Source organism: Theropithecus gelada, chromosome 2, assembly GCF_003255815.1.
Source record: "Theropithecus gelada isolate Dixy chromosome 2, Tgel_1.0, whole genome shotgun sequence".
Lineage (NCBI taxonomy): Eukaryota > Metazoa > Chordata > Mammalia > Primates > Cercopithecidae > Theropithecus > Theropithecus gelada.
In genome coordinates this window covers 153,421,806-153,447,944 of record NC_037669.1, presented here as the reverse complement: position 1 = coordinate 153,447,944, position 26,139 = coordinate 153,421,806, and the positions used below count along the sequence as shown (strand labels likewise).

The following is a 26,139-nucleotide window of genomic DNA, read 5'->3' as shown; positions in this document are numbered from 1 at the left end:
AGTTACTCAGGAGGCTGAGGCAGAATTGCTTGAATCTGGGAGGTGGAGGTTGCAGTGAGCAGAGGTTGCAGTGAGCTGAGATTGTGCCACTACACTCCAACCTGGGTGACAGAGCTAGACTCTGCCAAAAAAAAAAAAAAAAAAAAAAAAAAGTCTAAGAAACTGTAATGGCACCACTAAGGACAACTAAAAAATATTGTGGGAAAAAAATACATAATTGGTAAAATTGGAATATAAACTATATATTAGGTAACAACACTGTACCGATGTTAAATTTTTTTTTTTTTTTTTTTTTACTTTTTTTTCGCTTTTTTAATTTGGTAGGGAATAACAGTCCATGATTCCGAAGGTGATGATGTTTTCTTGACTCAGGTATGACACGTTCATCCTTCTTTTGCTGTACGAATGACAGTCTTGGTGGTTAGAAGTACAAGGTAAGGTCCTTCCCAGGCTGGCGTGAGTTTTCCTTGTTGGTTTTTTTTTTTTTTTTTTTGAGACAGAGTCTCACTCTGTCACCCAGGCTGGTGTGCAGTGGCACGATCTCCACCTCCCGGGTTCACCTCCTGTCTCAGCCTCCCGAGTAGCTAGGACTACAGGAGCCTGCCACCACGCCCGGTTAATTTTTGTATTTTTAGTAGAGACGGGGTTTCACCGTGTTAGCCAGGATGGTCTCAATCTCCTGACCTCGTGATCGACCCGCCTCGGCCTCCCAGAGTGCTGGGATTACAGGCATGAGCCAGCATGCCCGGCCAATGTTAAATTTTCTAAATGTAACTATACTATTGATATGCAAGAAAATTTATACAGATAAACATAACAATTTAGATGGATCTTCACGGAATTATGCTGACTGAAAAAAAAAACAGGCTAAGCATGGTGGCTCACGCCTACAATCCCAGCACTTTGGGAGGCCAAGGCAGGAAGATCACTGGAGCTCAGGAGTTTAAGACCAGCCTGGGCACTGTGGCAAAACCTTGTCTCTACAAAAACTTTAAAAAATTAGCTGGGTGTAGTGGCACATGCCTGTAAGTCCCAGCTACTTGGGAAGCTGAGGTCAGAAGATTGCTTGAGCCCAAGAGTTTGAGGCTGCAGTGAGTTATGATCATACCACTGCACTAAAGCCTGGGCAACAGGGCAAGATCGTATCTCTAAAAGAAAAAAGCCAAGCTCCTAGATGATTTCATTTATATAACATTCTTGAAATGACAAAATAATAAAGATGGAGAACAGATTAGTGGTTGCCAGAGGTTAGAGAAGGTGGAAGGGAGGTGACTGGGGATATAAAAAAGGTGGAATGAGAGTTTTTTGTTTTTTTTTTTTTTGAGACAGAGTCTTGCTGTCACCCAGGCTGGAGTGCAGTGGTGCGATCTTGGCTCACTGCAACCTCCGCCTCCTGGGTTCAAGCAATTCTCCTGCCTCAACCTCCCAAGTATCTGGGACTACAGGCGGGTGCCACCACTCCTGGCTAATTTTTGTATTTTTAGTAGAGATGGGGTTTCACCATATTGGTTAAGCTGGTATTGAACTCCTGATCTCATGATCTGCCCACCTCAGCCTCCCAAAATATTGGGATTACAGGTGTGAGCCACCATGCCTGGCTTTTTTTTTTTTTTTGACAGAAAGTCTCACTCTGTCACCTAGCCTGGGGTACAATGGTGTGATCTCGGCTCACTGCAACCCCCAACTCCCAGGTTCAAGCGATTCTCCTGCCTCAGCCTTCCAAGTAGCTGGGACTGTACTCATGCGCCACCATGCCCGGCTAATTTTTTGTATTTTTAGAAGAGACGGGTTTCACCATGTTGGCCAGGCTGGTCTTGAACTCCTCACATCAGGTGATCCACCTACCTCAGCCTCCCAAAGTGCTGGGATTACAGGTGTGAGCCACCACGCCCAGCCAGAATGAAAGACTCTTGTAATGGAACTATTGTGACTTTATTGTGGTGGTGGTCACTCAAATCTATATATATAATAAAACTGAATGACCTAAATACACACTGAAATAAGTGAATATAAAACTGGTGAAATTTTTGTAAGATATATGAACTATATCCAAGTCAATTTTGTGGCTGTGATATCTTTCCATAGTTATGCAAGATGTTACCATTGGAATATTATGGGTAAAGAATAATGGATTCCTCTGTATTATTTTTTACAACTGCATGTGAATCTACAATTATCCCAAAATAAGAAAAAAACATTTTTTTAGTGTTGTCTAGAACTGAACATCATTCCTTTTTAGGAGGTGCTACAATTCTACCAATGCTATTTAGGACCACATCAGCTTTTCTGTCAAGAGAATCCCTCTGCTCTAACCCAGCATTTCGTACTCACAGACTATGGTTCACCCAGACAGTTTAGACACACTTAAGTAATACAGTTCCCAAAGATTTAAACAACCTCAGAGTCAACGCTAAGTTAGCTTGTTCAAGCTAAATGTTTCTAAGACCAAAGTCTTTCTTCAGTTTAATTCACACATGATTAAGGGCCTCCTGTATTTTTTTTTTTTTTTTGAGACAGTGTCTCGCTCTGTTGCCCAGGCTGGAGTGCAGTGGCATGATCTTGGCTCACTGCAAGCTCCGCCTCCCAGGTTCACACCACTCTCCTACCTCAGCCTCCTGAGTAGCTGGGACTACAGGTGCTGCCACCACGCCCAGCTAATTTTTTGTATTTTTAGGAGGGTTTCACCGTGTTAGCCAGGACAATCGTTTGTTAGCCAGGACAGTCTCGATCTCCTGACCTCATGAGCCTCCCGCCTCGGCCTCCCAAAGTGCTGGGATTACAGACGTGAGCCACCGTGCCCAGCCGATTAAGGACCTACTCTATACCAGGCATTATGTTAAGTATTTTAGTGGTGGTGGTGGCAGAAATTAAATTATACGAGACATTACAAGAGATGATTCCTCACCCTCAGGTGGGGTAAACAATTAGATACCAGCATTCCAAAGAAATGGGGTAAAAGCTAACAAAGGTGTAAGATACACAAGTGGGGCCCTTACCACAATCTAAATGGTTTGGAGGAGGAATACACCTGGGCTGAAAAAGGCTGAATTAAGAGCCAAGTTGGGGACAGGGAAAGGAGCAGAAAGCTTTCTCAATGTGGATTCTATACTAACAGCTCTACATGAATCAACACATGATGAGATGATGAGATACAATCCCATCTATTCCATTTTTAAGAGGACATGGAGGGACAGAAAGAAAAGACAACTTGCCCAAGATCACATGACTAATAACTATAAACTCAAACAGTCTGGTTCCAAGACAGTAATAGAAAGATTGAGTTGGTGCCGGGCGCGGTGGCTCAAGCCTGTAATCCTAGCACTTTGGGAGGCCGAGACGGGCGGATCACGAGGTCAGGAGATCGAGACCATCCTGGCTAACACGGTGAAACCCCGTCTCTACTAAAAAATACAAAAAGCTAGCCGGGCAAAAATACAAAAAGCTAGCCGGGCGAGGTGGCGGGCGCCTGTAGTCCCAGCTACTTCAGAGGCTGAGGCAGGAGAATGGCGTAAACCCAGGAGGCAGTGCTTGCAGTGAGCTGAGATCTGGCCACTGCACTGCAGCCCGGGCAACAGAGCGAGACTCCGTCTCAAAAAAAAAAAAAAAAAAGAAAGATTGAGTTGGGTGGATGCAGTGGCTCATGTATGTAATCCCAGCACTTTGGGAGGCCAAGGCAGGAGGATTACTTGAAATCAGGAGTTCGAGACCACCCTGACCAAAATGGTGAAACCACATCTCCACTAAAAATACAAAAATTAGCCAGGTGTGGTGATGAGTGCCTATAATCCCAGCTACTTGGGAGGCTGAGGCAGGAGAATCACTTGAAGCTGGGAGGGGGAGGTTGCAGTGAGCTGAGGTCACACCACTGCACTCCAGCCTAGGTGACAGAGTGAGACCATCTCAAAAAAAAAAAAAAAATTGAGTCTTGGATTTCAATATCAGCCTTTGGAAGACCAGGGCTATTTCACTCCTATTCTTTATTCCTCTCTCCTTAAATATCTCTTCCCTTTACTTTTTCTAGCTCTCTCTAGATTTCCCCAACCCTTCACCTTTCTTCCTCCACTCAACGGTTATCCTTTGTCTCTGTCTCCACACATATGTTCCAAAGGTTGATCTCGAATTTGGCCATATTAAACTAGTCAAAACCACACAGGCATGGCTCACATCTGTAATCCCAGCACTTTGGGAGGCCGAGGTGGGCAGATCACTTGAGCTCAGGAATTCTAGATCAGCCTGGGCAACATGGCAAACTCCCATCGCTACAAAAAATACAAAAATTAGTCTGGTGTGGTGGTGTATTCCTGCAGTCCCAGCTACTCTGGAGGCTGAGGTGGGAGGATGCCTTGAGCTCAGGAGGCAGAGGTTGCAGTGAGCCAAGATCGTGCCACTACACTCCAGCCTGGGTGACAGAACCAGATTCTGTCTCAAAAAAAAAAACTAGTCAAAACTGTAACAAAAGATTACAAACTCTTAATGCCTGGTGTTACAAAAGAAAAAAAAAAAAGAAAAATCATTTAAAAAAGATTAGAAACAATTTAAACATCCATTCATATATAAATACAGAAAAAAAAGTTACATTGACACAATACAAAGCAGTCCTCAAAAAAAGAATAAAGCAGTTCTACACCTACAGATACATGGTATCGAATATATTAAGTGATAAGAGAAGACATAGAATAATGAGCATGCTATGCTGCCATTGGTGAGTGGGGGTTTACATGTATATATTGATAAATTATTCATAAATGCACAGGTTATCTCTAAAACAACATACAGTAGTAGTACACAGTATACAGGAGGATGTGTGCAGGTTACATGCAACTACTACACCACTTTATCTAAGAGACTTGAGCACCCATGGATTTTGATGTCCACAGGGAATCCTGGAACCAATCCTTCACAGATACCGAGAGATAAACTGCATTCAAATAAGTAATTATGCACTTAGCCTGGTGCCTGCACAAAGAAATCCTCAATACATGGCAGCAACTGCTCCTCTTCTTAGGTATTTTTCACTCACACACACACACTCAGTGGTAATCTGTTTACATATTTGAATAAGGTAGTTAAAAACCACAAGGTGGGTGGGGTGCAATGGTTCATGCCTGTAATCCCAGCACTTTGGGAGACCAAGGCAGATGGAACACTTGAGCTCAGTAGCTCGAGACCAGCCTGGGCAATGTGGCGAAACCCCTATCTCTACAAAAAATACAAATATTAGCCAGGCATAGTGGCGCATGCCTGTGGTACCAGCTATATGGGAGGCTGAGGTGGGAGGATTGTTTGAGCACAGGAGGTTGTAGCTGTAGTGAGCCTGGGCAACAGAGTGAGACCCTGTCTCTAAAAAGTAAACAAAGTAAAATAAAAAACCAGCCGGGCGTGGTGGCTCACGCCTATAATCCCAGCACTTTGGGAGAATGAGGCAGGCGGATCACCTGAGGTTAGGAGCTCAAGACCAGCCTGGCCAACATGGTGAAACCCCATCTCTACTAAAAATACAAAAATTAACGGGGCATGGTGGCAGGCGCCTGTAATCCCAGCTACTCAGGAGGCTGAGGCAGGAGAATCGCTTGAACCCAGGAGGCCAAAGGTTGCGGTGAGTCAAGATCGCGCCATTGCACTCTAGCCTGGGGACAAGAGCGAGACTTTGTCTCAAAAATAAATAAACAAATAAATAAAAATTTAAAAAACAAAAAACAAAAACCACAAGGTGACAGTTTCACTGGAGATTGTCAGTTAATTGCTAGTAACAATGAGTCTACCCTCACTGTGAAGTCACCAAATGGTATCAAGAATTCTGAGTTTGTTCACCTCATGTGGGTGGGCAGATGATGTACCATAATAGGACCAATCCATGGCTAATATTACAGAGAATTAAGTACACAAAAAATCATTCTGAAAAAGATCTAAACCTTAGAGGTCCTATTTATTTCCCTATTTTCAGCACAACTTAAAAGCATAGTAATTGGCCGGGAGCCGTGGCTCACGCCTGTAATCCCAGCACTTTGGGAGGCCAAGGCAGGTGGATCACTGGAGGTCAGGAGTTCAAGACCAGCCTGACCAACATGGAGAAGCCCCATCTCTACTAAAAATACAAAAAAAATTAGCCGGGCCTGGTGGCACATGCCTGTAATCCCAGCTACTTGGGAGGCTGAGGCAGAGGTTGCGGTGAGCTGAGATCACGCCATTGCACTCCAGCCTGGGCAACAAGAGCAAAACGTCATCTTGAAAAAAAAAGCAGAGTCATTAAAGTATGCTGGTAGAGAAGAGTATTAATTAATCCTTGCAGGCACCCCTAAAACTACTGAGCCAAAAACACAACCAGGTAAAGAGGCAATGCAGCAACATAAAACATAGATGCTAGTAGGCTGGTGGCCCAATTCAAACTTTGAGGCTAAGGGAACTCACAAGTAAAATTCATTACTTTATATAAATAAAGCACTGGGCAAGAATGTACAGGAAGTAAAAGGTATACGATCTAGAAAGGGAGAAAGGTACACTAACACAAAAAACTATTAGCTAGGCACAGTGGCTTGTGTCTCCTGAGTCACCAGAGGCTGAAGTGGGAGGTTCACTTGAACTCTGGAGTTTGAGGCTGCAGTGAGCTATGACTTCGCCACTGCACTCCAGCCTGGGCAACAGAATGAGATCCCATCTCTAAAAAGGAAAACAAAAGCTATTAAATAACTGAGCTTAAGTCAAGATGGGGCTGGGCATGGTGGTACATGCCCGTAGTTCCAGCTACTCAGGAGGCTGAGGTGGGAGCTATCGATAGCTTGAGCCTAGGAGTTCAAGTCTAGCCTAGGTAACAGAGCAAGACTCTGTCTCTATTTAAATAATAGTCAAGATGGAAACTCTTATTTAGTGATTCAGTTTGACCAGAGAATAAAATCATGGAGGTCCTGACTTCATGACTCCCTATTATTCATTGCCTCCAGCCTGCACACAGCCATACAGCCATCTCCATCCCGGAATTCTCTTGCTCAAAACCCAATATGCTCCTAAATGTCTAAAATCTAACTCCTCTGCCTGGCAGTCAGGCAGAAACAAAGAACTGTGTCATCAAGTTATGGCTCCAGTTCATTTACTCACTGTGTGACCTTGGGAAAGTTCCCTTAACTTCCTTTTTCTCATTTGTAAAACAAGATGGTTTAACTATATGCTCTTTAATGTCCATTTCAGCTATAAAGTCCACTTGTTCAAGCAACTCTACAGCTCATAATGCCTCAGCTTTTGTTCTAGTCAAACAACTCTGCAAGATCCTTCCCACAGCCTACAAGGTGCTGCATGGACTCTACCTCCCTTTTCGGCTCATCTTACACCCTTATCCTATACACCTCTCTGCCTCACTCTCTCCTCTCAGGCTAGAATGGCCTCCTTCTGGTTCCTCCAAAAGGCCAGGCTCCCTCCTGCTAAAGAGCCTTGCCACATGCTGCACCCCCACATCCCAGCAGTCCTTCACCTTCAGCCATGTTGGACCCAATGCTTCCTTTTTTAAAATAATAAATATTTCAGGCCGGGCGCGGTGGCTCAAGCCTGTAATCCCAGCACTTTGGGAGGCTGAGACGGGCGGATCACGAGGTCAGGAGATCCAGACCATCCTGGCTGACATGGTGAAACCCCGTCTCTACTAAAAAATACGAAAACTTAGCCGGGCGAGGTGGCGGGCGCCTGTAGTCCCAGCTACTCGGGAGGCTGAGGCAGGAGAATGGCGTAAACCCGGGAGGTGGAGCTTGCAGTGAGCTGAGATCTGGCCACTGCACTCCAGCCTGGGCGACAGAGCGACACTCCGTCTCAAAAAAATAAAAAATAAAAAATAAAAAATAAATAAATAAATATTTCATAACATCCCTTTACCATTTGAAACAAAATGTATACATAATACAAACTAAACAAAATTAGTTACACATATGTTTACGTTATATAGAGTCTTAACTGTAATATAAAGGAGAAATAAAAGGAATGTAACTTAGCACAAAATTTTATATATATGCTAATTGTAAATGCTCTGGTACAACTACATTATAAGTCATAAAAAGGTAGTCAAACCTTGAACCTAAACTTAAAATTACTGAAAATCACAGCTGCAAAGGCAGACTGATGTGCACACATTGCCTTAGTGATTAAACATCACTACCGGGCCGGCTGCGGTGGCTCACGCCTGTAATCCCGGTACTTTGAGAGGCCAAGGTGGGTGGATCACAAGGTCTGGAGACGGAGACCATCCTGGCTAACATGGTGAAACCCCGTCTCTACTAAAAATACAAAAATTAGCCAGGCATGGTGGCACATGCCTGTAGTACCAGCTACTCAGGAGGCTGAGGCAGAAGAATCGCTTGAACCCAGGAGGCAGAGGTTGCGGTGAGCCGAGATCGCGCCATTGACCTCCAGCCTGGGTGACAGAGCAAGACTCCATTCCCCAAAAAAAAAAATCACTACCAACATATGCCACTGGTGACATAAATTTTAGAAAGATAACTCTTGGTAAAGTTCTGAACAAACCAAAGCATAATCTCTTCTAGATTTCCAAAGAAGGTGAATTCTGGGAAAACAATATTAAAACTATGCCATTTTTATATTTTGTTTATGGGTAAAATGAAGTTAGGATTTAGGCCAATGGTTCCAACCTGGGCTATACATTAGAATAAGAAGGAAATTTTTAAACAATACTGATGCTGAGGTATCATCTCAAAGACTTTTATGTAATTCGTATGAGTTACAGCCTCATCATCTTTTAAAAACTTCCCAAGTAGGCCAGGAATGGTGTGGCTCACACCTGTAATCCCAACACTTTGGGAGGCCAAGGCGGGCAGATCACTTGAGGCCAGGAGTTTGAGACCAACCTCGACAACATGGCGAAACCCCATTTTCACTAAAAATACAAAAATTAGCTGGGCATGGTCACAAGTGTCTATAGCCTCGAGCTACTTGGGTGGCCGAGGCAGGAGAATCGCTTAAACCCGAGGCAGAAGCTGCAGTGAGCTGAGATTGCGTCACTGCACTCCAGCCAAAGCAACAGAGCGAGACTCTGTCTCAATCAATCAATCAATAAAACCTTCTCAAGTGATTTTGATGTGTAGCTAGAGTTGAGATCCACTGTTACGGACCAAAACAAATAGGTGTTCACCTATGTGAAGTGGAAATTTATGATCTTACAGGACACAAAACAAATCTTTGCTTTGCAAGACTGTTGCACACTTTATATTACTAAGGCTAACATGACTGGCCTTTGCACACTAAATACTAATACATCCCCCAATAACTGTAGAAGCTAAAATCATCCCCTGCTCTCATTTCTGAAATAGTCCCTAAACATCAGTCCCAACCCCAGATGTGAAACACTGACCTACATAATTCACCCTTCACATTTCAATTCAAACATCACCTCCACTAGGAAACCTTCTCTAAACCTCCAGACCACATCAGAATTTCCTGTTAACAATATTATTACATTACTCATTAATAGGAATAAATGTAATAACAATGATAGCATTCCCCACATGTTGTAACCACACCTTTGTGGTTTGTTTTTTTTGTTTTTTTTTTCTGAGACAGAGTTTCCCCCTTGTTGCCCAGGCTGGAGTGCAATGGCACAACCTCAGCTCACCGCAACCTCTGCCTCCCGGGTTTGAGCCATTCTCCTGCCTCAGCCTCCCAAGTAGCTGGGATTACAGGCATGCGCCACCACGCTGGTCTAATTTTGTTATTTTTAGCAGAGACAGGGTTTCTCCATGTTGGTCAGGCTGGTCTCAAACTCCTGGCCTCAGGTGATCCACCCACCTCGGCCTCCCAAAGTGCTGAGATTAAAGGCGTGAGCCACTGCGCCTGGCACCTTTGTGGTTTTTTAACCTAACTGATTTATGTGGTAAAATGATTTCACATCAGTACATAAACACTTTCTTCATTGTTTATTTATTATAAACAATATGCAACAAATAGCCTTCACCATACATCATTTTCCACACATGTGAGTATACCAATAGGATAATGCCTACAGAAAGAATTAACGGGGGCCAGGCGCGGTGGCTCACGCCTGTAATCCCAGCACTTTGGGAGCCCGAGGGAGGCGGATCATGAGGTCAGCAGATCAAGACCATCCTGACCAACATGGTGAAACCCCGTCTCTACTAAAAATACAAAAGTTAGCTGGGCATGGTGGTGCATGCCTGTAATCCCAGCTACTAGGGAGGCTGAAGCAGGAGATCTCTTGAACCCAGGAGTCAGAGGTTGCAGTGAGCTGAGATTGTGCCACTGCACTCTAGCCTGGCGACAGATCGAGACTTCGTCTCAAAAAAAAAAAAAAGAATTAATGGTCAGGGCCGAGCAGGGTGGCTCATACCTATAATCCCAGCACTTTAGGAGGCCGAGGTGGGTGGCTCACTTGAGGGTCAGGAGCCACTGTACCATCACGTACAAATTACAGAGATATTAGACAATACTTGTGAGCAAAATGAAGACCTGAAATCCAGAAGCTCCTCAGTTAGAAAAAATATTAATAGCCTGCACGTGGTGGCTCATGTCTGTAATCCCAGCACTTTGGGAGGCCAAGGTGGGCGGATCATCTGAGGTCAGGAAATCAAGACCAGCCAGGCCAACATGGTGAAACCCCACGTCTGCTAAAAACACAAAAATTAGTCAGGAGCGGTGGCAGGCACCTGTAATCCCAGCTACTTGGGAGGCTGATGCAGGAGAATCGCTTGAACCTGGGAGGCAGAGGTTGCAGTGAGCCGAGATCGTGTCACTGCACTCCAGCTTGGGCAACAGAGTGAGACTCCATCTCAAAAAATAAAAATAAAATAAAAATTTAAAAAGGAAAAACATTGGCCGGGCGCGGTGGCTCAAGCCTGTAATCCCAGCACTTTGGGAGGCCAAGACGGGCGGATCACAAGGTCAGGAGATCGAGACCATCCTGGCTAACACGGCGAAACCCCGTCTCTACTAAAAACACAAAAAATTAGCCGGGCGAGGTGGCGGCGCCTGTGGTCCCAGCTACTCGGGAGGCTGAGGCAGGAGAATGGCGGGAACCCGGGAGGCGGAGCTTGCAGTGAGCTGAGATCTGGCCACTGCACTCCAGCCTGGGCGACAGAGCGAGACTCCGTCTCAAAAAAAAAAAAAACAAAAAAAACAAAAAGGAAAAACATTAATAATGGAATGGTGGGTAAAGGTGCACATCAAGAGTTAAGACAACTTGGCCAGGTGCTTTGGTTCACGCCTGTAATCCCAGCACTTTGGGAGGCTGAGGCCGGCAGATCACTCAAGCCCAGAAGTTTGAGACTAGCCTGAGCAACATGGCAAAATCTTTCTCCACGAAAAATACAAAAAGCAGCCAGACATGGTAGCACACGCTTATAATCCCAGATACTGGGGAGGCTCGCTTGAGCTCAGGAGGTCCACACTACAGAGAGCCAAGATGGTGCCACTGCACTCCAGCCTGGGTGACAGAGCAAGACCCTGTCTCCAGAAAAAAAAAAAAAGAATTCCAGTTGGTTATCCCCAGGAACTCTCGCTCAAAATTTAAGGGGAATGATAACTATTTAGCTCATAAATATGGAACTTAACTTTTGAAAATATATAACTAGGCCGGGTACGGTGGCTCCTGCCTATAATTCCAGCACTTTGGGAGGCTGAGGCAGGCAGATCACAAGGTCAGGAAGGGCAGATCATGAGGTCAGGAGTTCGAGACCAGCCTGGCCAATATGGTGAAACCCCGTCTCTACTAAAAAATACAAAAATTAGCTGGGTGTGGTGGTGCACACCTGTAGCTCCAGCTTCTCGGGAGGCTGAGGCAAGAGAATAGCTGGAACCCGGGAGGCAGAGGTTGCAGTGAGCCAAGTTCGCGTCACTGTACTCCAGCCTGGGCAACACAGTAAGACTCTGTCTCAAAAATAAAAGAAAAAGAAAATATTTAACTGCAGCCAGGTATGGTGGCTCAACACTTTGGGAGGCTGAGGTGGGTGGATCACCTGAGGTCAGGAGTTCGAGACCAGCCTGGCCAACATGGTGAAACCTCATCTCTACTACAAATCCAAAAATCAGCCGGGTGTGTGGCATGCGCCTGTAATCCCAGCTACTTGGGAGGCTGAGGCAGGAGAATCGGCTTGAACCCAGGAGGTGGAGGTCGCAGTGAGCCGAGATCGCGCCACTGCACTCCAGCCTGGGATACAGAGTGAGACTCCATCTTTAAAAAAAAAAAAAAAAAAAAAAAAATATATATATATATAACAGCAGAAAAACCTTTCAGTTAACATACTACATTTTTTTTTCAGATAACACAATGGCAGCAATTTGAAATGGTTTATGAAGCTACAAGAAAACACTGACTTTAACAGTATCTAAATACAACACCTGCCCGTGATCCCAGCTATTCTGGAGGCTGAGGTGGGAGGATCGCTTGAGCCCAGGAGTTATAGGCCAGCTGGGCAACACAGCAAGACTCTGTCCCTAAAACAAAAAATAAAAATAAATACAAGGCCTACACTAAATCAAGAATAAACAATTTTAAGTGACCATATTTCAACTATTTAATGAAATATGACCACTTAAAATAGTTATTGTCTAACTACGAACACGTAACTTGTCAGATGTAATAGTAGACTGGCTACAGAAAAAAAAAAGCAACGGCCGGGCAAGGTGGCTCACACCTGAAATCCCAGTACTTTGGGAGGCGGAGGCGGGCAGATCACGAGGTCAGGAGATGGAGACTATCCTGGACAACATAGTGAAACCCCGTTTCTACTAAAAATACAAAAATTAGCTGAGCGTGGTGGCGCATGCCTGTAATGGAGGCTGAGGCAGGAGAATCACTTAAACCAGGGAGTCAGAGGTTGGAGAGCTGAGATGGTGCCACTGCACTCCAGCCTGGCAACAGAGCAGGCTCTGTCTCAAAAAACAGTAATTAAAAAAATTTTTTAAATAAAAAAACTATCAATAGGCTTATTAAACAAACAGTAAAGGAAAACTCTAAATTGGATTATATTTATAATTCTGATAATCTGAAATACTGATTACTTAAATCACAAAAGCTCAATCATTTAAGCAAGTAAAGTACAAATGTATCAAAATGGAGTTTGACCTCTTGTTGACAGTTACCAATGACTCAGCAGGTAAGGAATTCATGGAATTCAGGTCTTCAAGGTCTAGAAAGCATTGTAGCTAAACCACCCAGTTAATACCAAATCATCTGCTGGTTGATTTATCTAACTCTTTCTTCCATCTTTCCTCAGCTTCACAACTGCCATTACTTCTAAGTGGCAGGAGAAGGAGATACATGTGAAATCAGTAAATATTATAAATTAGTTATTAGAAATACAAGAAAAAACTGTGGTCAGGAATGTGGTTAAACTGTAGTTTAAAATAAAGCCTTTGGATTACCCATGGATTTAGTTTAATCCATATAATCCTCCCCCTACAGGCATGGATAATCAGGATCGCATTTCCCTTGAGGGCAAATCAGCATGTGCCTGGTGGTCTCCCGAATGCCTGAAGCACCAGAAGACAAACTACAGGACCAGGGATGCTGTCCTTCTTGGGTCTGCACTAGGGAGAATTCTGAGTGCAGACCTACCTCTAGCAATACTATAATATAGGAGATGACTGTTGAGATTAACATTCTTGATTCTAGCAATAAGCTAGCTACTCCCAGTTAAAGGGTCAACCTCATGTGATCTGCTAAACATCTGAGGAGCTGTTAAAAGAAAACAAGGAGATATGGCCAGGCTTTGGGGCTCACGCCTGTAATCCCAACACTTCGGAGGCCGAGGCAGGCAGACCCACCTGAGGTTGGGAGTTTGAGACCAGAAGAATTGCTTGAACCCGGGAGGCGGAGGTTGCAGTGAGCTGAGATCACGCCATTGCACTCCAGCCTGGGCAACAAGAGCGAAACTCCACCTCAAAAAAAAAAAAGAAAGAAAGAAAAGAAATGAAGGAGTTATACATTCTCAGGGAGAAGGGGGGTCAAAAAGAAAGATCCTAGGCTGGGTGCCATGACTCACACCTGTAATCCCAGCTCTTTGGGAGGCCAAGGCAGGCAGATCACTTGAGCTCAGGAGTTTGAGAACAGCCTGGGCAACATGGTGAAACCCTGCCTCTACAAAATGCCACCAAAAAAAAAAAAAAAATTAGCCGGGCATAGTGGTGCATGCCTGTACTCCCAGTACTCAGGAGGCTGGAAGGATCACTTGAACCTGGGGAGGTCAAGGCTGCAGTGGGCCATGATTGCACCACTGCACTCCAATCTGGGTGACAGAGTGAGACTCTGTCAAAAAAAAAAAAGATTTGAGAAGGCAGCTACAGAGATGGGAAAGGACTCCTTCAAGTATGCCTGGGTGGGTCTTAGATAAACTGAAAGCTGAGTATGAACATAGTATCACCACTGATATCTCCCTATGAAAATATGAGAACAACAAGTATTACGTGACTATCACTGATGCTCCAGAAGACAGAGACCTTATCAATAACATGATAATAGGGACATCTCAGGCTGACTGCTGTTCCGATTGTTGCAGCTGGTGTTGGAGAATTTAAAGCTAGTATCTCCAGAAATGGGCAGACCTTTCAGCATGCCCTTCTGGCTTATACGCTGAGTGTGAAGCAACTAATTGTTGGTGTTAACAAAATGGATTCCACTGAGCCATCCTACAGCCAATAGAGATATAAGGAAATCATTAAGGAAGTCAGCACTTACATTAAGAAAACTGGCTACAACTCTGATACAGTAGCATTTATGCAAACTTCTGGTAGGAATAGTGACAACATGCTGAAGCCAAGTGATAATATGCCTTGGTTCATGGGATAGAAAGTCGCCTATAAAGATGGCAATGCCAGGGGAACAATGCTGCTCGAAGCTCTGGACTGCATCCTACCACCAACTCATCCAACTGACAGACCCTTGCATCTGTCTCTCCAGGATGTCTACAAAACTGGTGGTATTGGTACTGTGCCTATAGGCCAAGTGGAGACTGGTGTTCTCAAACCTGGAATGGTGGTCACCTTTGCTCCAGTCAATGTTACAACTGAAGCAGTCTGTTGAAATGCACCATTAAGCTTTGGGTGAAGCTCTTCCTGCAGACAATGTGGACTTTAATGTTAAGAATGTGTCTGTCAAAGATGTTCATCATGGCAATGTTGCTGGTGACAGCAAAAATGACCCACCAATGGAAGCAGCTGGCTTCACTGCTCAAGTAATTATCCTGAACCATCCAGGCCAAATCAGTGCTGGCTATGCCACTGTACTGGATTGTCACATAGCTCACATTGCTTGCAAGTTTGCTGACCTGATGAAAAAAGATTGATCACCATTCTGGTAAGAAGCTGGAAGATGGCCCTAAATTCTCAAAGTCTGGTGATGCTCCCATAGTTGATATGGTTCCTGGCAAGCCAATGTATGTTGAGAGCTTCTAGGACTGTCCTCCTCTGGGTCATTTTGCTGCTCATGATATGAAACGGAGAGTTGCTGTGGGTGTCATCAAAGCAGCGGACAACAAGGCTGCTGGAGTTGGCAAGGTCACCAAGTCTGCCCAGAAAGCTCAGAAGGCTAAATGAATATTATCCCTAATACCTGCCACCTCAGTCTTAATCGGTGGTGGAAGAACAGCCTCAGAACTGTTTGTTTCAATCAGCCATTTAGGTTTAACAGTAAACTGGTTAACGATAACAATGCACCGTAAACCCTTCAGAAGAAAAGGAGAATGTGTTATGGACCATTTTGGGTTTCTGTTTTTTGTTTTTTTTGGAATGTGGCAGTTTAAAATTACTAGCTTTTGAAATCAGTAGTTTTTAATGGAAACAACTGGACCAAAAATTGGTCACAGAATTTTGAGACCCATCAAAGCAAAGTTATTGAGGAAAAAAAAAGACATATGGTAACTCTAAACCAAATAGTTCAGAGCATACATACACATACATTCTTACAACATATACACTCTCTCCCACACGCATGCAACGAGAGGGTCTCAGATTCAAAAACTAAGTTGTCTAATTAAACTAAAAATTCCTGGACAGGTGCAGCGGCTTACGTCTGTAATCTCAGCACTTTGGGAGGCCAAGGCGGGTGGATTACGAGGTCAGGAGATCGAGACCATCCTGGCTAATACCGTAAAACACCATCTCTACTAAAAAACTACAAAAAAAATTAGCTGGGCGTGGTGGTGGGCACCTGTAATCCCAGCTACTCAGGAGGCTGAGGCAGGAGAATGGCGTGAACCTGGGAGGTGGAGCTTTCAGTGAGCTGAGATCGCGCCACTGCACTCCAGCCTGGGCAATAGAGCGAGACTCAGTCTCAAAAAAAAAGGTACCCAATAGAATAGTAACTCTAGGGTCTCTGGTTACTCTCTAATTTGCCCAAATCTGGAACCAAAAAAGGGGGAATGTGTTCAGGATACACATTGTACATTCAGTCAAAAGATTTTATAACTAATTTCATTCCTACATTTATTCACTCAACATTAACTAAATTTTCCAGGCATTGTTCTGGTTCCTGAAAATACTCCAGGGAAGACAAGGTCCCTGCCATCATGGAGCTTATATTATATTGGAGGAAAAAGACCATAAATAAATGAACAAGAAAATAAGCAAGCTGGGAGAGGCGAAATGTGCCTAAAGCTACTGGGGAGGCTGAGGAAGGAGGATCACTTGATACCAGAAGTTCAAGGCTGTAGTGCCCTATGATACCACTTGTGAATGGCCACTGAACTCCAGCTTGGGAAACATAAGGAGACCCCGCCTCTAAAAATTTTTTTTTTTTTTCTGGGATGGAGTTTCACTCTTGTTGCCCAGGCTGGAGTGCAATGGTGCAACTTGGCTCACTGCAGACTCCGCCTCCCGTGTTCAAGCGATTCTCCTGCTTCAGCCTCCAGAGTAGCTGGGATTACAGGCACATGCCACCATGCCCAGCTAATTTTTTTTTTTTTTTGTATTTTTAGTAGAGATGGGTTTTGCCATGTTGGCAAGGCTGGTCTCGAACTCCTGACCTTAGGTGATCCGCCCACCTCGGCCTCCCAAAGTTCTGGAATTACAAGCATGAGCCACCGTGTCCAGCCAAATTTTTATATATATATATTTTTTTTTTAGCACTCAGATTATGACAGATAAAACAAAAATTTAATAAAAATAAATAAAGGCTGAGATGGGTGGATTGCTTCAGCCTACGAGTTCAAGACCCTTGAGAAACATAGCAAGATCCCATCTCTATTTTAAAAATAAAATAAAATAAAAATAAACAATAATTCGCTGGCGTGCAGATAAAGTTTGGGATTTACTTTAGGGTAATGAAAATCCACTGGAACAGAATAAGTAAAAATCACTCTGACTGCTGTGTGAAAAATAGAGTAAGAACAGAGGCAAGGAGACCAGTTAGGAAGGCACTACCCAGGAAGAATTGGGGTAGTGGGAATAAAAATAAAATGAAAATAAACATATGTAGGATATATTTTGGAAGTAAAATTCAGTGTCCTCAAGGACTGGCTGTGTGTACAGTGAGGGAGGAGACAAAGGGATAAATTGAACATAACCACTATATTTTACACTCAAACCGGATGGGAAGTGGGGCAGAGGGGTGCTATTATGACATGGAAACTACTAGGGTTAGCCGGGCGTGGTGGCTTGCGCCTATAATCCCAGCTACTTGGGAGGCTAAGACAGGAGAATCGCTCGAACCCAGGAGGCGGAGGTTGCAGTGAGGCGGAGATTGCAGTGAGCCGAGATCGCACCACTGCACTCCAGCCTGGGTGACAGAGCAAGACTCCCTCTGGCTTGCTGGGGCGAGGGGAAAAGAAAAGCGCTGGCCAGGCTCGGTGGCTCACGCCTGTAATCACCAGCACTTTGGGAGGCCAAGGCGGGCAGATCACAAGGTCAGGAGTTTGAGACCAGCCTGACCAATATAGTGAAACCTGTCTCTACTAAAAATACAAAAATTAGCCGGGAGTGGTGGTGCGCGCCTGTAATCCCAGCTATGCAGGAAGTTGAGGCAGGAGAATCCCTTGAACCCGGGAGGCGGGGGTTGCAGTGAACCAGGATGGCGCCACCGCACTCCAGATTGGGCGACAGAGCTAGACTCCGTCTCAGAAAAAAAAAAAAAACCTGGGCACGGTAGCTCACACCTGTAATCCCAGCACTTTGGAAGGCCAAGGTGGGCGGATCACTTGAGCCCAGGAGTTCGACACCAGCCTGGCCAACATAGTGAAACCCATATTTCTACTAAAAATACAAAAATTAGAGGGACATGGTGGTGGGTGCCTGTAATCCCAGCTACTAGGGAGGCTGAGGCAGGAGAACCGCTGAAACAGGAAGGCGGGGGTTGCAGTGAGCCGAGATCGCGCCACTGCACTCCAGCCTGGGCAACAACAGCAACACTCGGGGAGGGGAGAAGAAGGAGAGGAAGGAGAGACAGAAAGGAAAGAAAGAAAGAAAACTGCTAGGGAAGGAACAGGAACGGGAATCAAGAGCTCCATGTGAACCTGTTACATTGAAAGATGCCTAAAAACAGACAAAATTAAGAGGTCATGTAGGCAGGCAGAAGACTGAAGTTCAGGACTAGAGATAAAAATCTGAGAGGCAACAGCACTTAACAACAATTTACTTACTTTTAGTTTTTCTACTAAAAATAAATAAACCACAGGACAGGACAACATGAGATCATTCAGGAAGAATACAGGTAGAGAAAGGAATAGGGACATGTCGGAAGCCCTGGGACATTAGAATGTTTTGAACTCAACAAGAGAAGGAAAAGTCAAGAGAGTGAACAGGAGGAAAGCCATAAAACTCGAGTATCCTAGAAGGTTCCTTTATATAATGCGATTTTCTAGTACACCACCACAACCACCCCCTGCCCACCACAACCACCCCCTGCCCACCACACAGTCATCCAAATTCTGTAAATTAAAAAAAGGGGGCCAGGCGCGGTAGCTCACGCCTGTAACCCCAGCACTTTGGGAGGACGAGGTGGGCGGATCACCTGAGGTCGGCAGTTCCAGACCAGTCTGGCCAATATGGTGAAATGCCGTCTCCACTAAAAATACAAAAAATTAGCCAGACGTGGTGGCGCACGCCTGTAATCCTAGATACTCCGGAGGCTGAGGCAGAATTGCTTGAACCCAGGAAGCGGAGGTCACAGCCAGCCAAGATGGCGCCACTGCACTCCAGCCTTAACGACAGAGCACGACTTCCGTCTCAAATCGGGGCGGGGCGCGGTGGCTCACGTCTGCAATCCCAGCACTTCCGGAGACCAAGGCGAGTGGATCACGAGGTCAGGAAATCAAGACCACCCTGACTAAGATGGTGAAACCCCGTCTCTACTGAAAAAATACAAAAAATTAGCCGGGCGTGGTGGCCGGCGCCTGTGGTCCCAGATACTGGGGAGGCTGAGGCAGGAAAATGGCGTGAACCCAGGAGGCGGAGCTTGCAGTGAGCCGAGATCGCGCCACTGCACTCCAGCCTGGGCGACAGAGTGAGACTCCGTCTCTAAATAAACAAAACAAAATAAAATAAAATAAAAAATAGTGCCGGGCGCGGTGGTTCACGCCTGTAATCCCAGCACTTTGGAAGGCTGAGGCGGCAGGATCACCTGAGGTCAGGAGTTCAAGACCAGCCTGGCCACCAACATGGAGAAACCCCGCTCTACCAAAAATACAAAAAATTAGCTGGGCATGGTGGCAGCCGCCTGTAATCCCAACGACTTGCGAAACTGAGGCAGGAGAATTGCTTGAACCCGGGAGGCAAAGGTTGCAGTGAGCAGAGATCGCGCATTGCACTCCAGCCTGGGCAACAAGAGCAAAACTCCGTCTCAAAAAAAAATAAATAAATAAATAGCCGGCCCGGTGCGGTGGCTCACGCCTGTAATCCCAGCACCAGCACTTTGGGAAGCCGAGGCGGGCGGATCACGAGGTCAGGAGATCGAGACCATCCTGGCTAACACGGTGAAACCCCGTCTCTACTAAAAATACAAAAAATTAGCCGGGCGCTGTGGCGGGCGCCTGTAGTCCCAGCTACTTAGGAGGCTTAGGCAGGAAAATGGCGTGAACCCGGGAGGCGGAGCTTGCAGTAAGCCGAGATCGCGCCACTGCACTCCAGCCTGGGCGGAGCGAGACTCCGCCGTCTCAAATAAATAAATAAATAAATAAATTATAAAATATAAAATATAGAATAAGTAAATTATTTACTTATTGGGGCCGGGCACAGTGGCTCACACCTGTAAACCCAGCACTTTGGGAGGCCAAGACGGGAAGATCATGAGGTCAAAAGATTGAGACCATCCTGGCCAACATGGTGAAACCCCATCTCTGCTAAAAATACAAAAAGTAGCTGGGTGTGGTGGTGTGCACCTGTAGTCCCAGCTAATTTGGAGGCTGAGGCAGGAGAATCCCTGGAACCCGGGAAGTCACAGTGAGCGGAGATCATGCTATTGCACTCCAGCCGGGTGACAGAGCGAGACTCTGTCTCAAAACAAACAAACAAAACAGAGGCCCCTAAGACTGGGTAACATCCCCACAGCCCCAGCTGTTTTAACCCAGGTTGAGGCCTAAAACCAAGAGGTGACTTCTGACTCCCAGCCTTTTCACAGTAGCTAGCAGTAGTTCTACTGTTGAGTCCAACAGTCTAAGCTAGACAACCGGGAAAACCTCAAGAAAGAACATAATTTAGACTACAGTGTTCGTTTTTAACTTTTTTCCATATAGTTGCCTGACATTCACAAAGCAAGTTGAAGCAAAAGCCTTTATGGATGAGTCTCTAAGAACACCAAGAAAGATAGGCAAGAGGTGAAAAATGACAAATCAAAACCCAACTTGATTTTCAACACTTCTAAAAAACACTCCGAAGGTGGTGGACTCAGGGTGTGAATCAGTGGTGTAAACTAGATTTTTGTTTCTTAAGTCATTTCGGCTTTAGTGAATACAATCTGTTTAAACCTTTAAGATTTTCACTTTTGGCTGGTGGCTGTAGTTCATGCCTGTAATCCCAGCATTTTGGGAGGCCAAGGCTGGCAGATCATTTGGGCCCAGTGGATCATTTGAGCCCAGGAGATCAAGACCAGGTTGGCCAACATGGCGAAACCTCCTCTCTACCAAAAATACAAAGACGGGGCGGTGCGCAGTGGCTTCCGCCTGTAATCCCAGCACTTTGGGAGGCCGAGGCAGGACGATCAGCTGAGGTTGGGAGTTCGAGACCACCCCGACCAACATGGAGAACCCCGTCTCTACTAAAAAAAAAAATAAAAAATAGGCCGGGCGCGGTGGCTCAAGCCTGTAATCCCAGCACTTTGGGAGGCCGAGACGGGCGGATCACGAGGTCAGGAGATCCAGACCATCCTGGCTAACACGGTGAAACCCCGTCTCTACTAAGAAATACAAAAAACTAGCCGGGCGAGGTGGCGGGCGCCTGTAGTCCCAGCTACTCGGGAGGCTGAGGCCGGAGAATGGCGTGAACCCGGGAGGCGGAGCTTGCAGTGAGCTGAGATCCGGCCACTGCACTCCAGCCTGGGCGACAGAGCGAGACTCCGTCTCAAAAAAAATAAATAAATAAATAAAATAAAAAATAATAATAATAATAAAAAATAAAAAAATTCAAAATTAGCGGGGTGTGGGGCACATGCCTGTAATCCCAGCTATTCGGGAGGCTAAGGCAGGGGAATTGCTTGAACCCGGGAGGTAGACATTGAGTGAGCCGGAGATCGCGTCATTGCACTCCAGCTTACACAACAAAAGGGAAACTTCGTCTCAAAAAAAAAAAAAAATGAAAGATTGGCTGGGCGTGGTGGCACGCGCCTGTAGCCTTAGCTACTAGGGAGGCTGAGGCAGGAGGATCGATTGAACCCGGGAGGCTGAGGTTGCAGTGAGACAAGATGGCGACACTGCACTCCAGCCTGGACGACAGGGCAACACCCTGTCTCAAAAAACAATTGAAAAAAAAAAAGAAAGAAAGATTCGGTCTCAAAAAGATTTTTTTTTTTTCTTTTTGAGACAGGTTATTGCTCTGTTGCCCAGGCTGGAGTCCAGTGGTGCCATCTCGGCTCACTGCGACCTCCGCCTGCCGGATTCAAGGGATTCTCCTGCCTCAGCCTCCCAAGTAGTTGGGATTACAGGTGCCCGCCACGGCGCCCTCCACCAGGCCGCACCCCACCACGCCCGGCTAATTGTTGTGTCTTTGGTAGAGACGGGTTTCGCCATGTTGCTCGGGCTGGTGTCGAACTCCTGGGCTCAAGCGATCCGCCCGCCTCAGCCTCCCAAAGTGCTGGGATTATAGGCGTGAGCCAAAGGGCCCTGTCAGAAAAAAGATTGTACTTTCTTCCATACCTGGATTCTGAAACTGGGCTAAGATCCTTATCTGACCACCCTTTCCGGTGCTAAATTATTATGACTTAAACAGTTCTGCTTTTACCATAAAATCTTACAATGTAGCATGAAAATCCCCAAATGATTAATGATCTACTGAGACCTCTGACTCGTTGGAGATAATTTTATTACGAATCTTATCTCCAAACTTCTATTCAGTGCTTCAAAATAAGTACTCATCTTATTTAATTATCATGACTTCACCAGACAGTCACACTGCCCACAATGATGTTTACAAAAGCACTTGTCACTCCCTTTGGATGTAGCAATGCAGAAAAAAGAGTCTGTTTCCATACTCTTCGTGTGTTTATACTCTGTAACAAGTGGCAGAGTTCAAGCGTCACTTGAGATGAAACAGCAAAGCACTTTAAGTTTATGTCCCACCATCTTTCATCCTAAGCGAATCCCGAATTCGCTTGGTTTCATTTCAGCAGTAATTCCCACTCAGTATCTGAGACAGGCTTCCAATTCAGCCCCTGCGGGAAAAGAGACTGCAGGATTCTAGTAAAGAGACTACAGGATTCTATTTCGGCCACTGCGAGGTAACAGGCTCCAATATTAAGCAACTCCAGTATCGGTTATTGCAACACCAGAGCAGATCGGAAATAAATGTGCCCCCAAACGCACGCCAGCATCCAGGAATTAGCAATAGCTAACACGAGATGCTGCAGCAGGGATATCATTTACTTAGCACTTGTTCAGTTATGCCTAACCTCAAAACAACCCTATGGTGTATGTATTATTATTTCCATTTAACACATCAGGATATTTTGGTCCAACGCCCCAGGACTGGTCAGCTTCGGCGTTGGGATTCGAAAACACGTTCGTAACCTAATAACCCTGGGTCCACGCCTCTGAAATACACTTCTGCGCAAAAAGGCACCTGAGGGTCGGGAAGTTCCGGAGATGTCCGCATATACACGCGACGCCGTCTCTCCACAGAGACGCCCATCAGGAACGGGACCCAAAGCGCCAGTGGCCCGGGACGCCCGGCAGTGTCTCTGCCGCCCGGGGGCCGGGGGGCGCCACTCACCTTGGAGAGCCCCGGGCGGGCCGCAACCAAGCCAGGCGCCCCCACCGGCCGGCAGGCGGTTATCCTCCAAGCTGGCAGGAAGCGCGGTGCGACCACAAGAGTCGCCAGCACCGCAGGTAGCAGCAAGCTAGAGCGCACCGCCAGCCCGCCCGGGGGCACCGCAGCCGGCGCCGCGACCCAGCAGCCCCTCAGCCGCACCGCATCCGGGTCCCGCACCGCATCCGGGTCCCGCGCCGCCGCACTCACCTGCCTGGCGCTCCGCCGCCGCCGCCGCCTGCTACTATTCCAAGTGCGCGGTCAGCAGCCCAGGCCGCCGCAACCGCTCCGCTCCGGCGCCCCCATCCCTGTCTCTCTCGATCCACCTCCCGCCTGCCCCGTGCAGCACTACACTCGCCCGCCTCCCACTGCCATGGCCCGCTCCGCCGCAGCAGCCGCACAGGCCGACGGAGCACGCGCGCGCCGCCGCCGTACCCGCGCCCGTGTGCGCGCGCGCGAGCCTCTCAGGCCGTCATCCCAGCAGCCCCCGCCCCGCCCTGCACCGCCCTCGGGCCAATCCCGGGCCCCGCGGTGGCGGCGGCGGCAGCTGGGCTGGCAGGGCGTGGGGAGAAGCCTCACTGCCTATCCCTCTCCCGCTGCCAGCCGGGCTGCGACGCTGCTGCACGGCCTTTCCTAACTCTCTGGGTCTCCCAGAGGCCTGCGGAATAGGGAATCCCCGGCAAGCCGCCTTCAGGAGAGACCCATCGCCCGCTGCGCCTTCCATAACCTCCTCCCGAGAGACTCCTCTGTTCCTAGGTTCCTTGCTAGCCTTTTCTTCCCAGTCCTTCTCCCTGTTCTGCGACATGGACTGACTCCTGAATTCTTGGACGCAGCACTTATTTTTTTCCCGCTACCCGTCGTGGTCTTTTACTCCCTTTGTGGGGATAGGGCGCTAGCTCGGCTGCCTCACAGCTGACCCTTCAGTCCCTATACTGTGAATGGTTGTTTCAAGGGAAAAGTCCAGCGTTTCAAGCCCAAGATTCTTGTTCTTTGTTCAATTTTGCAATAACAGCACCTAACATTTGTCTGTAGAGCCTTAAACTTTGCCCCTTTTTGCCTACCTTGTCTCCTGTTACCTATGACCTCAACCACGAAATATCACAGTCCTCTTTCTGGTGGGACACATAAATTTTACTTACCGAGAACCAACATTTTAACCCACTCCAACGCTACTATATTCTAACGTAATGCTCTTATGTTACCCTGGACAAACAGCTGAGTAGTCAGGGATAAAATCTAGAAATACAATATAATAAAAAGCAACCGTGACAAATCAATTAAGTGACAAACCAATAGTTTATTTGAGAAATGATCCTAGTTTTTTTTTTAATTTTGGTTTGTTTTATTTATTTATTTATTTATTTATTTATTTATATATTTTGAATTAGAGTTTTGCTGCTGTTGCCCAGGCTGGAGTGCAATGGCACGATCTTGGCTCACCGCAACCTCCGCCTCTCTGGTTCAAGCGATTCTCCTGCCTCAACCTTCCTGAGTAGCTGGGATTATAGGCATGCGCCACCACGCCCGGCTAATTTTGTATTTTTAGTAGAGACGGGTTTTCTCCACCTTGGTCAGGGTGGTCTCGAACTCCCGACCTCAGGTGATCCGCCCGCCTCGGCCTCCCAAAGTGCTGGGATTACAGACAGGAGCCACCGCGCCCGGCCAATGATCCTGGTTTTAATTGACTTTCCATTTAAAGCAAGAACATTCAAAAATAAATTCCAGAAGAGGCTGGGAGTGGTGGCTCACACCTGTAATACCAACACTTTAGGAGGCCGAAGTGGACAGATCACTTGAGCCCAGGAGTTCAAACCCAGCCTGGGCAATATAGCGAGACTAACAAAAGTGACGTGAGTGTGGTGATGTGCATCTGTTGTCCCAGCTACTTGGGAGGCTGAGGTGGGAGGATCACATGAGCCTGGGAAGTCGAGGCTGGTGTTACTCGAGATAGTGCAATAGCGCCACTGCACTCCAGCCTGGGAAATAGAGCAAGACCCTGTCTGGGAAGAAGAAGAAAAAAAAATCCAGAATTTAAAAATACAAAAATTTACAAAACAAAAACTTAAGAGGAAAAAAAAAATTTTTTTGAGACAGAGTCTCATTGTGTTGCCCAGGCTGGAGTGCAGTGGCACCATCTCAGCTCATGGCAACCTCCACCTCCCAGGTTCAAGCAATTCTCCTGCCTCAGCCTCCAGAGTAGCTGGGATTACAGGTGTCCACCACCACACACGCCTAATTTTTTTTTTTCTTTTTTGAGACGGAGTCTTGCTCTGTCGCCAGGCTGGAGTACAGTGACACGATCTCAGCTCACTGCAACTTCCGCCTCCTGAGTTCAAGGGATTCCCCTGCCTCAGCCTCTCGAGTAGCTGGGACTACAGGTGCGCACCACCACGCCCAGCTAATTTTTCGTATTTTAGTAGAAACGGGGTTTCACTGTGTTGGCCAGGATGGTCTCCATATCTTGACTTGGTGATCTGCCCGCCTCAGCCTCCCAAAAGTGCTGGGATTACTGGCCAGTGAGGCAGAAATTTAAAGCAAGACAGGAAGCCCAGAACTATTATAAAAAAAAGAAAAATATTTGCCTACATAAATATTTTGAAGTTTTTGCATGACCTCACAGTGACAAGTTTTGAAAAAGAAAAAACACAATAGGTTGGGCATGATGGCTCACGCCTGTAGTCCTGACACTTTGGGAGGCCGAGGCAGGTGAATCACCTGAAGCCGGGAGTTCAAGACCAGCCTGGCCAA

At 46.4% G+C, this 26,139-nt stretch overlaps 1 protein-coding gene and 1 pseudogene across 1 annotated transcript in view; one reads left to right on the top strand and one right to left on the bottom strand.

Annotated features, from left to right (window-relative positions):
- The window catches only part of PIK3CB (phosphatidylinositol-4,5-bisphosphate 3-kinase catalytic subunit beta), a 188,295-nt gene extending 164,447 nt beyond the window's left edge, over positions 1 to 23,848 (bottom strand). Inside the window, exon 1 of the mRNA XM_025377335.1 lies at positions 23,602 to 23,848. The gene's annotated coding sequence lies outside the window, so the exon portion shown is untranslated. The remainder of the gene's footprint in view (positions 1 to 23,601) is intronic.
- Positions 14,274 to 15,562, top strand: LOC112619295 (annotated as a pseudogene).
- Positions 23,849 to 26,139: the final 2,291 nt, after the last annotated feature.